This window comes from Mus pahari, chromosome 18 (assembly GCF_900095145.1).
Source record: "Mus pahari chromosome 18, PAHARI_EIJ_v1.1, whole genome shotgun sequence".
NCBI lineage: Eukaryota > Metazoa > Chordata > Mammalia > Rodentia > Muridae > Mus > Mus pahari.
Window position 1 is genome coordinate 8,711,843 of NC_034607.1, and position 16,839 is coordinate 8,728,681.

The 16,839-nt window shown below is 38.9% G+C and overlaps 1 pseudogene; it reads right to left on the reverse strand.

Annotated features, from left to right (window-relative positions):
* Positions 1-7,856: 7,856 nt before the first annotated feature.
* On the reverse strand, positions 7,857-8,873 carry LOC110335729 (annotated as a pseudogene).
* Positions 8,874-16,839: the final 7,966 nt, after the last annotated feature.

The window sequence follows — 16,839 nt, forward strand, 5'->3', positions numbered from 1 at the left end:
GGGTGGTTATGAGCCACCATGTGGTTGCTGGGATTTGAACTCCGGACCTTCGGAAGAGCAGTCGGGTGCTCTTACCCACTGAGCCATCTCACCAGCCCTGGCGAGCGTTTTCAAGTGCCTATATTTGGAAGAATTTTTGATGGGAAAGCTAATGACCCCTAATTTTCAAAAATCCTTTTGGTTAAATGTATTGAATCAACTATGTTGTATTTATTTATTTCTATCTCTTTCCTTTGATGGTTTTATATGATCTGGACTAGTCTTACTCCTTGGAAAATAATGAGTTTGTTTGCAATTGCGCATTGACACCTTAGCCACACCTAGCTTAGTATAAAAGTAAAATAAACATTCAAATATTGTGTACTGAATTTATTGAGAAAAAAAAATGCAAACTGTTTTCCAACCACAAAAGTCCTTGCTGTTTGACAAGGAAAAGAAACTATCAGGCTGGAGAGATGGCTCAGCGGTTAAGAGCACTGACTGCTCTTCTGAAGGTTCTGAGTTCAAATCCCAGCAACCACATGGTAGCNCACAACCATCCATAATGAGATCTGACTCCCTCTTCTGGAGTGTTTGAAGACAGATACAGTGTACTTAGATATAATAATAAATAAATCTTTAAAAAGTATCTTCTTACTGAATAAGCATTAAAATAAAATAATGCACTTCACAATCCGCCACTTGTAAAAACAAGAAAGTGTCTTTTACATTCTGGAATCAATATGTTCACATTGCATGCATATTCTCAGGAATAAAATATTAGCTATTACTCAAGATACTGTCTTTGCTAATTAGACTCATATAAAGGAAAACAAAGTCATCACACACTTATGACAAAAGCTAGTTTTGAGAGTTAAAGCTTGCCCTCAAAGTTTGGCTCCTACCTTCACATAAAAGCTGAGAAGCACGGATTTTACATCCCTGGTCATTTCTGACCTGTCTCCAGATTCTAATTAAATGGACATCTAGACAAAATGATGACTTGGTTTTCAGAAATATTTGTATGTATTTCAAAAAAGAAAGCAAAGTATTTACCATGTTTTCTACAATAAATTCTTTAAGAAATGAAAGAAAGAGAGACTTCCTACACTATGTGCTGGGTGTTTGTTTTCTTTTTTGGCTTCCTGAGGAATAAGATTATGGTTTGAAATATGCAAGATAAATCCTCAATTATTTTTTACTCTACCATAAACCCATTCTTTCCTTATTTCGGCAGGGAACACCAAAGCTTTTGTTTATAATTTTTATTTGTCGCTGAGCACTAAATTTAAAACTGTTGGAGGTAACTTAAACACACTCTTTTTCTCTCTAAAGAATTGCCTTTGCTCATGGTGAAACTGTGGAGCCCCAACTTTAACACTCCCTGAAGCTGTTCAGAGCCTCAGCTTTAACACTCCCCAAAACCTGTTCCCCAGATCATTAGAAATGTGGCCTATAAAGAGCCTTTGTTCTCTTAGGGCAGCTGGGAGTCTTCTGTTCCTCCATCTGACAGCTAGCTAGGCAATTATCTCAGTTGCCCCAGCCAGGCGCCCATCTTCCCGTGTTTGGGACCAGGAATGTTTACCAAAAGATAGCTTATGACCCCTATGAAATAAATGAGCCATATGTTATTACCAAGGACAGCTCCGCTGGAGAAAAGCTGTAAACTAAACTTTCTTTGTGAACTCCTCCCCCACTTCCTTATGGTCTTTCTTTTTAAAGCCCTCAGTTAAAACAGCTCAGGGTCGATCTCCTATGAGCTCGTCCTCAACATGTTGATTTTTCCTGATTAAACCTCATGCATATTGCATCAAGAATGGTTTCTCTCGAGTTATTAGGGTGTCGTTTCATCCTGTGACTGGAGCAAGAATATCCCCTGAAATGGGGGTCTTTCAAAACCTGGAAAACAAGGAGGAGATTGAGCTTGACCACCTTAAGGAACTTCTGAATGGGCAAGCGAATTATAGAAGACACAATTATAACAGAATGCCAGCATCTCATACAGAGCTTTGAATCTCACAAAGGTGTGTGCAACAAAAAAAGCCATGTCACTTTTTGTTGCGATAAATCTCCTCCCAAATATGCCCCGGCAATGTAAATACAACACAGTGAATATGATTACATGCTGTGCGCCTAAATTGGGCAGATCTACTGCTATGCTACCATCTTCCACAGCTTATGAGACCCCTTAGAACTTGCAGTTTCTGCAGGCCATGTGCTTCTGCTCCGATTTTCTTCTTCTTCCCCCTCCTCTGTGTCCTCTCCCTCTTCCATTTTCTCCTTCTTCTCCCCTTCCTTCTGCTCCACCTTCCCTTTTATCTGCCCAATCATCAACTCTCCTTTATTTTACAAATTAAAGTGGGAAACAGGTTTATGGGGAAATCACCTGAGTGCTGACTCATTCCTTGTTCACATCCACTCACAGGAGAACGGAATTAACATCAAATATATTAGTCCCAGGGCTATCCACAACAACTTTTCATGAAAAAGAAATCAACAAAGGATATATTCATTCCTTAGTTTGACATAATTTAACATTTAGAAAAATTGCAAAAATATATACATACCCAGTGCTGTCTACTCCAATACTGTCCATGTCTACTGTAATAAACATCTGTTCATATTTTCTCCTCCTCCTCCCTGCCCTCCTCCTGTCTTTCCTCCTCCCTCTCCCCATCCCTCCCACCCTCCTCTCTCTCTTTCTCTTTCCTTTCCTTCCCCCTCCCTCCTTTTCTGTCCTTCTCCCACTCCCTCCCTTTCTCTTATTTTCCCTACATACGTAAATCTATTAAAAATAATTTTTATATAAAATACATCTTGAACTCTTTGAAAGTGCTTTGAAAACATGCTGCCCTTTTATTCTCAAAGTATAATAATGTTCTCATAACAGTAACCCAGTCTTCACATATTGAGAAATTAACATTGACATGATGCGTAGCTTCTGGGGAGCAGAGTGGCATTTTCAACCACATACAAAAATTTTAAAACTGGGGCTGGAGAGATTGCGCAGCGATTAAGAGTACTGACTGCTCTTCCGAAGGTCCTTTGTTCAAATCCCAGCAACCACATTGTGACTCACAACCATCTGTAAATAGATCCGGAACTCTCTTCTGGAGTGTCTGAAGACAGCTACAGTGTACTTACATATAATAAATAAATCTTTAAAAAAAAAAATTTAAAAACTGGCCCCTCATGGTAAGTTGGAGAACAGAGAAGCCTTCCATCTGGACAGCTGCCAGGAGGAGGGTGATTCAGGTAGAGGAGGCAACAGAGTGTGGCTTAGGAAGGGAGAACTCAGCAAAAAGTCTGGCTCAGTATTCAAAGCCTGTGAGCTGCTACTCCCACCCAAGGCTTGGATCCTCAGGTCTTCCTCAAGTGTATTTTTTTTTTTTTTGTCTTTGGGATTTATCTGATCTTTTTAAGGCTACAATGCTTTCATCTCAATGCCAGAGGGAGCTTTATTGCAAAGGAGATCCTCAGCTTTTGTCCAGACAAGGGAAGTACTCATTTGTAAAGAGTAGCACCAATTGCAGCCTGGGGCACTTGAAAAGATGATTAGCAACTACCAGCCATTAGAGGTGTGTGAGCAGATGCCAAGCCTGACACCAAATGATGCTTGGCAATGAGACAGCTCCAGGTCCCTTTTCATGCCTTTTCTTTCTTTTCTTTTCTTTTTCTTTCTTTTTTTTTTTTTTTTTTTATGTCCCCTCTCAAACAGAAGCTAAGAAAACTGAAACTTCTCCTCTCTGAAGAAAGCCTTTTGCTCAAAGCAAGCCAGGACACATCATTCTAACCTTCACTGACATTTCTGAGTTGGCTACAAAGAAATTACATATGTGATCCCAAGACTCGCATTTTAGAAGGAGCTCTGCTCCGTCCCTTAGAGGAAGCAATAGACAGATGGATTACACGAGGAATCTGAGCAGCCTCCCTGGATTTCCTAAGTATCTATTGTGACTAGATCACACCCCTCGTGTCCGTCCATTCATGTTTTCACTTAACTCTCCATGATGCATAGTGCATAAAGTAGATAGTTTACTCTTTGTCTTTATGTCTTCAATCTAAGGGTGCCTATGTCACACATAGTGATCAAACAAATTTGTTAGTGTCTCATTAACTTATTTTTGGTCATAGTGATATCAGTGTAGTGTTTTGAATGAACATGGCCTCCATAGGATATTTGGATGTCAGTTGGTGGAACTGTTTTGGAAGGATTAGGAAATGTGGCCTTGTTGGAGAAGGTGTGTAGGCTTTGAGATTTCAAGAGCCCACACCATTTCCTGTTAGTTATCTTTGCCTCCTACTTGTGGATAAGAATGTAAGCTCGCACCAGGCACAGTGGCACATACCTTTAATACCAGCACTTGAGAGTTGGAGGCAGGTAAAGAAGAAGGAAGAGGAAGAAAAGAATGTAAGCTTTAAGCTACTGCCCTACTATCATGAATGCGTCCTTGCTGTCATTCCTGTCCCATAATGGTAATAGTCTCTAATCCTCTGAAGCTGTAAGCCAATTCAGTGTTTTTTTTATAAATTATTTTGGTCATGGAGTTTTCACAGCAGTAGAAAAGTAACAAAGACTGTTGGTCATGATTTTTTAATTTCAGCACTTAAGAGGCAGAGGCAGATGAATCTCTAGGAGTCTGAGGTCAGTCTAGCTATATAGCAAGTTCTGGGCTAGCCAGGGCTACATAGCGAGATTATGCTAAAAAATAAATAAATAAATATGCCTGTTTGCAGGTGGCATTCTAGTTAACGCCCAACATTATACAGTCCTCTTGCAATTCACTCAATCTGATAATTTTCACAAATAAATTAATGAGTGAATAAACAATGTTTGCCTACTGATGTGTACTTACTATTCTTATAATCCAGGTGATTTGTACATGTATGTTGGGGATATGAACATAGGGCCCATGCATCCTGAGAAAGCTCTTGATCACTAAGCTACTGCTACAGTCTTCCCTTTACTTTTTATTTTGGAACTGGGTTCCACTAGGACCTAGTGACTAGGTTATTTAAGCTGGCCTTGAACTCATTCTACTTCTCTGGAAGCCTAGAACATTAGATCTTCCTACCACAGCCCCCGCAGTAACATGGATACAGATCTGCAAAACCAGGTCTGAGTTCACACTCTTGTGCATATTTTAATGATGCAGAAAACATCAAAATATAGTAGAATGCTATACTCCAAACTTCAGTGCAGTCTATGACAGTGAATGGTAAATTCCCATATACTGTGCATTAACCACAACCCTCTATATACACATTGTACACCCAGGTACACCCACAAATGTTAAAGGCCTCTGCCACAATATTATTTTTTAGCCAAACTGAATGTTCACTTTTCTTGCACGTGTCCATTAAATATTTTTCTGTGGCCATCTGAGCATTAGAGCCAAAATGTGAGTCAAAGTCAAAGCTATAAATGTCACATGTCCATGAAAGGCACAATCACAAATAATCCTTTGAAACTCTTTACTGGGTAGACTGTCCCAATCCGTCTGGAACTGGGTTAGTTCTGTGTATGTGAAGATTCCTGATCTGCTTGATTAATTGCCTTATATGAAAACTTCTGAGATAAAAAGAGTACTGAAGGCTTCTGTCACTAATGTCAATGTGTCCGTGCTGCTTGGGAAGCAGTGTGACTACCAAGATTACCAGTTCCTGAGACTCTTTGGCAGAAACATAAAACACATTGGAAACCCTAGTATTGTGGTAACTGTTTCTTCTTTATTTGATTTGTTTTCCTTATTCAATTCTTCTATGGTTCAAGAGACTATGAAAAGGATGTCAGTGTGTTCTAAGTGTAATTCTATTATAAACGTACTTGTTTAGCGTATCTGATGGACCTCTCACCATAAGGTACTTCAATAAATACCTTGATTCATGGATTGTGAGTCACACTAATGTCATATGGCTTTGTTGTATCATATAAACGTAGCCATGTGTTGTTTGCCTACATCAATTATCACTTATCAAGTATGAACTAAATATCAATTAAAGAACTCATGGTAGAATTCAATTAGGAGAAAGGGTTTTAACAAGGAGAACAAGGACATAAAGAGAAAGTGCTAAACTAAACACTATCTCTATGTTTATGATGATCTATACATGTTAATAATGGCTCGGCCATCTGATTCTTTTATCACTGGAAGCTGCATCTTCTGGAGGCTGGAGAAATAAGTAAACAGAAAAGAGCACTGGCTGTTCCCCCAAAGAATCCAAGTTCCTTTCTTAGGATCCACATGGTGGATCACAGCCAGCTGTAACTCCCAATTCCAGGGGATCAGATGAACTTTTCTGAGTTTTGTGGACATCAGATATACAAGTAGTACATAGATATACATGTAAACAGCGTTAACACTTAAAAAAAAAACAGCTTTCATCTTCCAGATCCAAGAAAACATTAAATTTTGAGTAGTACCAATATAGCCAACTATATCATTTCACTTTTGGAACAGTTTAAGCTTTTTCTATGAATGCAGGTAAACTGTTAGTATAGGTACTTAGAAGAGGCGCAGGCAACTATCTCGTACAACCTTAGATGAGATCTTTTTTTTCATTAAATCACCTGAAGCAAAAACTGAAGTTGTTATTTTTGTGAATTTTTTTCAATAATAATATATCACTTACATTGTCCTAACTAGTTTGTGCCCATATTTAAAGTACTTTCTTTTTATATTCTTTTAGCTTTTTATTATGTTTCCTGTTCTGGGATTTCTCCTAAGAAGCTACAAGAAGGTACTGAGGAGCAGAGATGAATTATTTTCCTCCATAAGAATGACCTTCCTAGAACATTGCCATAATCTTGACAAACATTATCCCAGAAGTCTTATCGATACATTTCTAGTCAGACAGCAGGGGGGAATAGTGTTTTCCTAGGCAGATTCTTTAGCCAATATTTACTATTTAACTAATTGCTTGTAGAGGCCAAAGATTCCTTCAAAGAAGAAAGTTGACTGGACCCAGATTGATAGTGAGTACGTTATAGACTCTGAAGATGCTGCTTATTATAGTTTGAATACAACTTCCACATTATCCTCTGGGGAAATAAAGAGAAGTAGATAGTGAGGGGGATTTTTTTTTAATTAATTTATTTATTTAGGTCTTTTAAGACAGGGTTTCTCTGTGTAGCCCTGGCTTTCCTGGATCTCACTCTGTAGACCAGCCTGGCCTCAAACTCAGAAATCTGCCTGCCTCTGCCTCCCAAGTGCTAGGATTAAAGGTGTGTGCCACCATTGCCTGGCATGGGGAATATTTTAATAACTCAACTGAAAACTAACTTTGAAGTTTCCTAAACAGAAACAGCCTTTGTTATTTTCAGAATTATTTACCATCATTAGCATCTGGGATGTACATGAATCCTCAAGCTCTGAATGACAACTGCATAATAAGGGGAAATTCCTCTAAGTTGAAGAATGCAATATCTACTGTTTTTAAATTCATGGTAATTTTTTATGACTTACCCATGATGAAATTATCCCATGACTAATGACATATTTTAAGGTTTTAGGAAAACAATATATCTGCTGACTATTTCTTTTTTTTTTTTTGAAAATGTACTAAAATTTAATCATCCATAAAAGCTGTAGTTTAATCTAACAGTAAAACGCAAGAAGCAATATTAGAGTTGGTTTAGTATATTATATATTCTAGCTTTGAAAGTCATAGAAATCAGTTATCCCAGTTTTTCCCTATAAAAGACCCATTTTCCAAAGCATTATGCACAAACAATTTTAATTAGAATATAATGACAGATGATATTTTCATAATTTTAAATATAAAATGAAGTCAATGACTCAAAAAAGTTATCTGCTGCAATGAGTTTGAGAGGAGAGTTCATAATCTATATCATTACAGATATAAAGAATGATGATTCAAGTTTTTTAGTGCTTGACAGGGAGGAGTCATGATAAAAACGTCAATATGAAATCATTTGATTATAGTAGTAACATCTAACATTTGAAATGCATCCATGCTCTTCTGTATAATTGTATTAGAGTCAAGTATCTTATTTCACATCTCCTATAACTGCTATTGCAAAGGAGAAATACTATGTCTTATTTCCAAGAGATATACACAGAGCAACTTTGTCTCCAGGGAACTTGTGCAAACCAATATAAGATCTAAATTCTTCACATAATATGTAAAACAGGAGAAGCCTCTTCAGATTTCATTTTTGAAGTCTGGAATGCTGGCACTTTCCAATTAGGCAACAGTTCTTCATTTCTATAATCTGGCTCAGAGCTGCTGCTGACTTCAGGTCTAGAGCAGCAGACATGATTTCTCTTTAGGCTTCTTTTCCACTGGTGTTTTTCTATTTATCTGTCTGACCAGGTCATAAAATATCTCATTATCATTGATCTTTGACTTGCAGAAGATTCTGAAAAGGCACAGTTAAGCCACTGTCTTGCTAAATTCTGGCCTTGTTCTTTGCCAACTACCCGCTCATCTTCCAAGTCACATTTATTGCCAACCAAAATCATTGGAACATCTTCTGTGTCTTTAACCCGTTAAATCTGTTCTCTTAAGTCTTGTAAGTCATTAAAAGTAGACTGAGCTGTAATTGAATAAACTAATGCAAACCCTTGTCCATTCTTCATATACAAATCCCTCATTGCTGTAAATTGCTCTGTTACTGCAGTGTCCAGGATTTCCAGCATACACTGTTGGCAATCTACTTCGACTTGCTTTCTGTAGGAATCTTCTATCGTTGGGTCATATTTTTCAACAAAAATTCCCTGAACAAACTGAACTGTCAGAGATTTCCCCACGCCTCCTGAACCAAGGACTACTAGCTTGTACTCATGCATGGTGCGCTCTGTTTAAATATTGACAATCCCGCGGCCTGGCGCCTCCTCCACCTCCTCCTCCTCCCTCCTCTTGGCAGCAGCTCGGGCTCGGGCTCTGCATGGCGGCGGCAGGAGCAGCAGCCTCGGGAGCGGCGGCCTGACTATTTCAATGAAGAAAATTTGTTAGCCCTTGTTAGTAACCTATTTACATCAGGAACCGAGACCACAGCCTCCACACTGCCCTGGGGAATTATACTCATGGTGCTATACCCTGAGGTCCAAAGTAAGTCTCCAAGATTCAGAGCATTCCCCAAATGAAAGAAAAGAAACATATCTTGAAATCAAAAATGCAGAATTCTACAGTCACACTGGATACCTGTAAATTGCACCCTTGACAATAGCTTGTGTGATTAGCTTCCTTTTAGTGTAAGAGAAGGAGCTTCAGTGTTGGAGTGATAGCCAAGCGATTATACTGTTCTTGTAGAGGGTCAGACTTCAGGTCTCAGTTTTCACTTTAGACAGATTACAACTGCCTCTAAGTCTAGCTCCAAAGGAACTTTCTTCTGAACTCCATGGACACCTGAACTCACATTCGTATACCCACAGATAGACACATATGCCATGTGCACGCACACACACATACATGTACGTGCAAATACACACAGCTAAAAATCAAATACTTCTTTCAAAAATTATTTTTCAATAGAAAATAGAATTTGTTCTTTAAGTATCCTGAAACGGTCTGAAATCTTCCCATGATCGTTCCCAGAGCAATCTTAAAACGGAAGGAAGGTAATGGGGACTCATGCCTTTAATCCTAGCACTTGGGAGACAGAGGCAAGTGGACTTCTGTATGTTTGAGACCAGCCTGGTCTATAGAGTGAGGTCCAGGACAGCCAGGATTCACAGAGAAATCTTGTCTTGAACTCTTCTTCTCTGCCCCCCCACATTACCCCCCCCCAAAAAAAAACAAGTAGGAGGGATGAAGATAAAAGCACCCAAATTAAGAGAGCATTTGGGTTTGCGTTTGAATGTATGTGTAAAGAAAACATGTAAAATCACTTGAATTCATGTCCAGGCTGGATACTAATCTCTTAATTGCATTGTATCCAGAAAAGGTCCATGATGAGATATTCAAAGTTGTGGGTTCATCTCAGCCATGAATTGAGCACCGAATTCAAATGCCCTACACAGACACTGTAATTCACGAAATACGGAGAGTTGCTAACATCCTGCCCACAAGCCTACCCCATGAGACAACCACAGATGTTATATTTTAAAACTACCATATTCCAAAGGTAAGAACTTAAGCAGAAAAAATGAGAGAGTATGTTCCCAATGGTCACAATCATGAAAGCACGGAGATTGAAGTTCAACGACAGTCTAGGCCTATCTCTTTCTTCTTCTAATAATGGTCACTCTCCTTTCTGTTTACTATCTCTCTCCTTCCTCCCTCCCCATCAGCGAAACAAGATAACTGTGTGTGTTTGTGTTTGTGTATGTTCATGCATGTGTGTATGCATGCGTGTGTATGTGCCACTGATGACTATCCTCTAACACTTTATAAGATATTCTATTTTATGTTATAATTGAGAAAAAATGAAATTCAGAGAATTTAAGACTTTTTAGAAATGAAAGCTTGCTCTCTGAAGGAACTAACAATTCCAGTAAGCAGTGTCACACTCTGAGCCCTGAGTTTTTCCAAGGCAGGTTCTTTCCATCAGTACCTCCATGCTGCAATCCCAACATCCCATACAATCATGTATATACCTATTCCCATGCACCTTCATTCTAACCTTTGAGTTCCTCTGGTAAATTGAAGAAACTCATGTATGTCTTCCTAAAACTAGATTGAAGGCAAAACTGAGCAGAAGTTTGTGATATGCACGTGGCATCGATTCTTTTACTCATTATCTAGTCTGACTGCTGCAAGTGGGCTCATATCTGCATAAAGCCATGAGGCATCTATTGAACCCTACCCTGGGAATCCTACTTCCTGAACAAGACTGCACTTATCTTTGAAGCTTCTCTTCTCAACCTAGGCATACGATTAGGCTGAGTTAATCAGATTAAGAGTGAAACAGAAAAACAAAAGCAAGCCATGTAGCATCGGTAATCTTCATGATATCATAATAAAATATGCATGACAGCTAACTTGTAAAGAGAATCGGTCATTTGACTTAGAGGTTTTGTCACTGCAAGTCCAAGATTAGGCAGAACAGCCCCATCTAAATTGAACTGATAGGGACAGTAGGTGTCATTGATATAAATGTATGAAGAAGCCAGTGGCCAGGGAAATGCCACAGACTGGACTCAGTTGTTCCTTCAATCCTTGGGAAACCAGGATTTCGGTAATTAGGCAGGCAAGGAGTCAGTGCAGATGACAAACAGACAGGGACACTGTCTCTCTTAAAATACTAGAGGTAATTCTGAATGCTACTGAATAGGTAACATTCTTACTGAATTCCAAGCCCAGGCAGGGTCAGCTCAAGGACTACCTAGGACACTGGTGAAGGCCAGGAAGCAAAGTTCAATTTTCCTTAGGTATTTGGCAAGTCATTGCTTGGAGGCACCTATAATAAAACAATACTGAAAGGAAGCACACAGATCCATTCACTGACTAATGCAAGGACAAGTTTGGAGCATGTGTTTTACAGGATGCCACGGCTCCAGGTTGCTCTCTGAAGGAACTAACAGTTCCAGTAAGCAGTATCACACTCTGAGCCCTGAGTTTTTCCAAGGCAGGTTCTTTCCATCAGTACCTCCATGCTGCAATCCCATCATCCCATACAATCATGTATATAACTATTCCCATGCACCTTCATTCCAACCTTTGCTACGGTTCCAGGAGACTAAGTTTCTGTGAACTTTTTGCCTCAGGACTGCATCCAAGCTTTGGGGCATGTCACACAGCCACTACTGGAGTGGGTGTGGCAGGAAAGACCCATAGACTAGATTCCCACAATTCCCTTGAAGAGAACATATCCACTGGTATAAGGATGAAGCAATCCATGATCCTCATCCCCTAAATGTTCTAGCATACCCTCTGAAACAAGCCATGAACATAGGATCTTTGGAAGACTCTCCCCACCTTCAAACCATAGCAAAAGTGAAAATAGAAAAACAGTATTAAATGTTATCTACAAGAAACAGTAAAGTGGTAGGGTTTTATATTTAGCCACCTGCTGTGATGCAATTCACATAAAACACTGCTGTTGAAAGGGCTTTGCAGGGGGGTGTAATTAATGTGCTATGCAACTAGAAGGTAGGCTCAGTGTTGGCACATCTCAATCAGCTCTTCAGTGAAGGTGAATCAGAGAAATAAAATCCACTTAAACATATATGTAGATGATAGATATGTAGATAGATAGGTCACCCATGTTTTAAAACAAAATACTTTTACTCAACTGACTACTTGAGTAAAAAATAATTCATGAAGATTTCATTTGATAAAATAGTTAACCAGAATATTATATTATATTCCAAAGTCCTATTATAGATAAAGCAGTCAAGAGAAAGTAGTAAATACTTTCTTTGATCAATTAATTTATTTCCTGATGACTAAACTTCAATATTGTGTACACAAGGCAAGCATTCCTACATCTAAGCTCCAGCTCCTACTCAAAAGTTCTGCTTTTAATCATTATTTGACTTTGTTTTGTCTGCTTTCATCCTCAGAATGTCTTTTCCTATACAATTAAACCCACTCCCTTCATTTATAGAAAGCTCTTTTACAGTACATGGCCTGATATGAAAGCAGAGAAGTTTATTTCTTAAAATCTGCCTGTATGATCTTTCTTGGCTTGACATCCACTGTCACAGAACTTGGGGATATAAGACTTGCAAACTTCCAGTAAGCTGTTGAACTTTCCAGAAATTTTACCAGATTTTTTTCATTTGTATCCTTTCATCTACAACCTACACCCCAGTAGGATCACTGAATTTCCCCCATACAGATTTAGAAGAGAATGTATCAAAATTTAACAAGTTCACTCTGGTGGCTCATACTGTAAGTCTAGCACACACAAGGCTGAACACCATAAGTCTGACGCTGGCCTGGGCTACATAGTGAGCTCAAGACCATCCTGGGTCACATAGGCGAATCTGTGAAATCTGCCATGATCACATGACCAATACACACTAAAGGCTCATTCCCAGGACCTGCTTTTAGTTTAAGAACTACAGAAACTTTGGTGACGAAAATCAGCATCCATTACTAAACTTAAAGCTTTCCCTGACTACTTCATATTCTTCCAGAACATTCCATAGCTGGAAAGTTACCATCAATGGTTATAATGCATCATTGGAGAGAGCCCTTTAAGGAAAAAAAAAAAATTTAATTTAGTCCTTTCCGCTAACCGCATTTTTTATTTTTAGGGCACAGAGGTCATCGCCCTGTACTTCAGGATCAAACACAGTGGGAAACACCAGATGCTTTTAACCCTGCTCATTTCCTCAGCCCCAAGGGGAGGTTTGTCAAGAAAAAAGTTCTCATGCCCCTTTCCGTGGGTAAGGTGCATTACTCTACACAGCTTGTCTGCAGAGTAAGAGAGCTGTCACCTCAAGCTTATGTCAGGTCTCGTGCTTTTCACTATGAACAACTACCTCCACATTTGCTCTTGCCTTGTCACCAACACTGTATCCAGGTCTGGCTGGTTTTGCATACCCTGTGAAACCTCTTTGGAACTTTAAACAAGGGGCAGTCATTCAGAATGGTAATAGGAAATTTGTTCAGGAATTTTACCAAATTTCCTGTGGAAATCAAAATTTTCATGGTGAGGCTGAAGAGACAGATGAGCAGTTATAAGTGATTTTTTTGCAAAAGACCTGAGTATGGTTCTTAGCACCTACTTTTGGTTAATGACAACTGCTTGTAACGCCAGCTTCAGGAGTCCCTGGTGCTTCTGGGTTTTGCCAAATCCTGCACTTAGGTGCACACACCTATACACAGACATATAAATAATTAAAATAAATCTGAAAAAGAAATGTATTGTACTCCTCAAGGAAAGCTACGAGTACCAATACTAGTTTGTTTGTTTATTTGTTTGTTGTTATTTTCTTGAATCCGAGTTTTGCTACATAGCCTTGGCCATCCTGGAACATACTAAGTAGGCCAGAGAAGCATCAAACTCAGAGAGATCAACCTATCTCTGCCTCTGGAGAATTGGGATTAAAGGCTTGCTCCACGACACCCAGCCCAATGCTAATTTTTACTCATAGACAAACAAGTAAAATTCAAAGTGTAAGGAAACATATTAAATATAGAGCGGATTTATGTGTCCACTACAAGTGGTAGCTATAACTTCTCCACCCTTTTATACCTTTATGTGTGTGGAAGGCATCCTTTCCTTCCGTTTCCATTTCCACATACAGTCACTTTTGCAAGTCTTGTTCTTTGAACAATTTTCCCGATCTAAATATCTTTGATTGTCTCCCAAGATCATTGTCAGATTTATACACACAATAATATTCTCTGGCTAAGATTGTAACCTATCCTAATACATCTTTTATGTTGTTGAGCTGTTCAGCATTTACTGTGAAACTCAATGAAGTTTAAACAGAAGGTCGTAATTAACATCCCAAGTTACTTTAATTATGATCCTATTAAACATCTTCTAATTTTGTCCTTATTTCTTGGGAGATGGAAATATCTAACCCCAAACCTCTATTAGCTTTTCCTTCCATAGACTCCTCCATGGCTCGTGACACTGTATTATAATTATCTGTTTACTTGTTGGTCACCTGTTAGATGACCTATTACATTGCAATCCCATGAGAACAATAGCTGTTTCAAAGTCAAGCACAATAATGCCTGTGCCTTGTTGACCTTAAACCTGTTGTGGACTGAGTGGTTAGCTATTTTATGAACGTTTCTAAGCAGAGAGGAAATATCTATGACCTTTCATCCCATAAAAATCTTGCCTCATTCCTGGGCCCAATAAAGAAATAAGTAGTTATATGTAGAATTATTCTATTCCATGTAAGTCTCCAATAAACCGAAACGGTTAACATGAGATCATTTCCTTCTGTTGTAAGATAGAAGTCTTCTGCATTTGAGTACACCTGTGTTTTATGTCCCAAGATGTAAATCAGAGATCTACAACTGTATGAACTACAAAAATTACTGGTCATAACATAAGCAGCAGGTTAAAGTTCTCCTCCTGGGAGTAAGGTAAATAGATATATCTTCAGAAGGACTGAAAGCAGATTATACATTAAAACTGCTACATTTCATTCAAATATGTTGCCTTCAGTCTATACAACTAATACAAAATCCATTAGATTTAATCTAAAAAATAGAATTGTTCTTAACACAGGAAATACAGATAACTACCAAGAGCCTATGGTTTTAGTAAACTTCTACCAATAAAGTTTCCTTTCTCACTTTAATTGCATTTTTTCAGACATTTCCCCAAACCATTTACATTTCAGAATTGTGTCAATTGAGTCTAACTTCGCAAGATGCTTTTGCAACTTAACCCCATTTTCAAGGTCACCATAACCTAGTTACTGCTTTTTCCTCTGGTATCTGATCCAAGATCATCTACCTCATGCTCTATGTATTGTGGGAGTCAAATCTCATCCAGCCAGTGGCACAAGGACCTCATCACCACCTTCCCTCATTTTCTCCTGACAAATTTCTCACCCTTTCTATTAAAACTTAGCTATAATGCTCTCATTCAAGGACTGAACCTTCCCTGGCTTATCGGGTATCTTTCTAAAGGTCAACTCATAGGTTATGACGCTGTATTATATTTGTCTATTTATCTGTAGGTCATCTGTACACAGTAAATCTCATCAGAACAATAGCAGACTCTGCAGCAAGTTCAGTAGCTACTGTGTTGACATTAAACATGTTTATGGACTGAATGGTTAGCTTTTACTTAGCAGACACATCACATGCACTTTTACCTCATGAACTTGTGATGTACATGACTTAGTCAAAAAATATTTTCAAGTTAAAAAAATATTTTCAAGTTAAAATATTTTTCTTGGGTTTGGATTTTTGTTTTGTTTTGTTTCTTTGTTTTTTTGTGCTTTTTTTTCCTGTTGTTGTAATAAAACCATGAGGGAATAAAAAAGCAATTTGGAGGAAAGGAAGCTTATACTTCCAGATCACATTGCATTTTTGAGGGGAGTCAAGGCACAGACTTAGGGCAGGAGCCTGGAGACACACACACACACACACACACACACACACACACACACACACTAGTATTATTGCTAATGGCACTACATGTTTTGAAAAGTAAAGTGTTCACCTGTGCTCCTGGAATATCCAGAATGTGTAGAGCCATCCCTGTGGTTAATGTTCTAAAGTCCCAGTGCAGTCAAATACAAAGGGACCCTGGCAGAAGAACAAAGAAAACCCCAACACAAAAAAACATCTCCAGCTTTGATGAAGTCAAATATACCCTGCCACCCTCAATACACATGCTTCTCCCATGCTCATATCTGATTCATAACTAAGTAAGAATTGCACTAGACAAAGAAGACTTTATTTAAGGGTATTGTAATAGGCTAGAAATTGGTCAGAACCCAGCTCTGCAGAAGCACAGAACAGAAAGACTTTCAGCAGTGGGGTGTGCCATGGAAAAGTACCTGAAGTTGGGAGGGAGTCTGGCCAATAGGCTGTGTCCAGCTTGCTGAACCACTTCTGCATTTTCAAATATTTCTATGGTAGACTCTCTGCACTTGTTACTCAGTGCCCATTAGACCTTTCCCTTTTATCAGAAGCCATAGCTAAGGACCCAGAACTTCATGCTTGATAAGCAAGCATTCTTCCACTGAGCTACAGCCCCAGCTCGAGACACTCATTTGAAAAGCTGCTACTTCACACAGAAAATAGGGGTCTGATGTCCTATCTTCCTGGATGATTACAATCTCAAGGAGATCTCTTAGGTCCTTAAGAAACACAGTTTGACCCAGGCGGTGGTGGCATATGCCTTTAATCCCAGCACTTGGGAGGCAAAGGCGGGTGGATTTCTGAGTTTGAGTCCAGCCTGGTCTACAAAGTGAGTTCCAGGACAGACAGGGCTATACAGAAAAACCCTGTCTCAAAAAAACA